The 2,330-nt window shown below is 56.5% G+C and overlaps 1 pseudogene across 1 annotated transcript; it reads left to right on the forward strand.

The window, feature by feature from the left end:
• Positions 1 to 360: 360 nt before the first annotated feature.
• On the forward strand, positions 361 to 2,117 carry LOC308238114 (ubiquilin-4-like; annotated as a pseudogene). The gene is made up of 2 exons: positions 361 to 776; positions 847 to 2,117. The product of its transcript is annotated as a ubiquilin-4-like (transcript).
• The last annotated feature ends 213 nt before the right edge of the window (positions 2,118 to 2,330 follow it).

Genomic DNA, 2,330 nt, shown 5'->3' on the forward strand with positions numbered 1-2,330 from the left:
TGAGGGCCCCCCCCCCCCCCCCCACCGCCGCAGTGCATGAATTTTGTGCACCCGGCCTCTAGTCAATAATAACCTTAAACATAAGTGGATTAAATGATCCAATCAAAAGACATAGGCTAGCTGAGTGGATAAGAAAACATAACCCATATGTATGCTATCTATAGGAGACCCAACACAGAGCAAAAGATACACACAGGCTGAAAGTAAAAGGATGAAAAAAATTTTCCATGCAAATGGAATTGACAAAAAAGCTGGGGTAGCAATACTCATATCTGACAAAATAGACTTTTAAACAAGTCATAAAGGAGACAGAGAAGGGGAGCTGGGGTATGCTGGCAGGCAGCTGGTGGCGGCGGCAGCATGGCAGAGCTGAGCAAGGCCGAGAGGAGGCCCCCCATTCAGGTCACTGTCAAGACTCCCAAGGACAAGGAGGAAATTGTGATCAGCCATCGTGCCTCAGTCAAGGAGTTCAAAGAGGAAATCTCCCAGAGGTTTAAGGATCAGCAGGATCAGCTGGTCCTGATCTTCACAGGTAAGATCCTCAAGGATGGGGACACACTGAACCAGCATGGAATCAAAAATGGGCTTACTGTCCATCTGGTCATCAAGACCCCTCAGAAGGCTCAAGATCCAGCTGCTGCCACTGCTTCTTCCCCCCTCTACTCCAGAACCTGCCTCAGCACCCTCCATCACGCCTGCTTCAACTGCCACCCCTGCCCAGCCCTCCACCTCTGGCAGTGCCACTTTGGATGCTGGCAGTGGGAGCAAGAGGAGCAGTGTGGCGGGGGGGACCCCCCCCCAGGGGCTGGGGAGGGCCCGGGCCCTCCAATGCTACCACATCCATACTCTCTAGCTATGGGGGCATCCTAGGCCTGGGCAGCCTGGGTCTGGCCTCCGCCAACTACATGAAGCTGCAGCAACAGAGGCAGAGACAACTGATGTCCAATCCTGAGATGCTGTCGCAGATCATGGAGAACCCCCTGGTCTAGGACATGATGTCTAACCCTGACCTGATGGGCCACATGATCATGGCCAACCCCCAGATGCAGCAGCTGATGGAGCGGAACCCTGAGATCAGCCACATGCTCAACAACCCAAGCTCATGAGGCAGACGATGGAGCTTGCTTGAAATCCAGCCAAGATGCAGGAGATGATGCAGAACCAGGACCGGGCCCTCAGCAACCTGGAGATCATCCCATCCCTGGAGGGTATAGCGCCCTCTGCCGCATGTACACTGACATCCAGGAGCCCACGTTCAGGGCTGCCCAGAAACAGTTTGGCAACAATCTCTTCTCTTTCCTGGCCGGGAACTCTGACAGCTCATCTTCCCAGCCACTGAGGACTGAGATTTGAGAGCCCTCCCAAACCCCCGGGGCCGGTGGGGAGGACATCGGAGGATCGGGGACCAGCCAGGTGCAGCCTCGAACCCCTTTGGGATCAATACGGCTAGCCTGGGGTCAGGGACGTTCAACAGCCTAGAAATGCAGGCCCTGCTCCAGCAGATCTCAGCCCCCAGCGGATGCAGAACATGATCTCTGCCCCCCACACGCACAGCATGATGCAGACACTTGCCCAGAACTTTGCCGCTCAGTTGATGGTGAACGTGCTGCTCTTAACAGGGAACCCTCAGCTTCAGGAGCAGCTCCCAGTCTTCCTGCAGCAGATGCAGAGCCCAGAGTCACTCTCCATCCTTACCAATCCCCGTGCCGTGCAGGTGCTGTTGCAGAGCCAGCAGGGATTGCAGACCTTGCAGGCTGAGAGGCCCTTGGGCTGATACCCAGCCTTGGCTCCTTCGGGATGTCCTGGACCCTCTCACCCTCAGCCAGCAGCAATGCCAGGCCTGCCCCCGAGGCTCCCACCTCCTCACCAGCCCCACCAGCCACTTCTCCCACAGGGGCTTCCAGTGCTCGGCAGCAGCTCATGCAGCAGATGATCCAGCTTTTGGCAGGAAGTGGAAACTCACAGGTGCAGAAGCCGGAAGTGAGATTCCAGCAGCAGCTAGACCGGCTCAACGCCATGGGCTTCATCAACTGCGAGGCTACCTGCGGGCACTGATTGCCACAGGAGGGGCCATCAATGCGGCCATTGAGAGACTCCTGGGCTCTCAGCTCTCCTAATCCTGTGGCCATGCCTCCCGCTTCTCCCTTCCCTGCATGCCAGCCTCTGGTTCCTGTCAGCTCCTTCCCTCTGCAGCTTGTCAGCCCTGTCTTCTCCCTGTCCTCTCCAGACACAGGGTGGCTTTAGAGGCGTGGACCCCAGCCCTGTAGCTCTGCCTGAGAATTTTGGTTCTACTGCTACATCTCTTACAGAATCTTCTCTCCTGCTCCTGT

Source organism: Plecotus auritus (assembly GCF_963455305.1).
Source record: "Plecotus auritus genome assembly, chromosome: 13".
NCBI lineage: Eukaryota > Metazoa > Chordata > Mammalia > Chiroptera > Vespertilionidae > Plecotus > Plecotus auritus.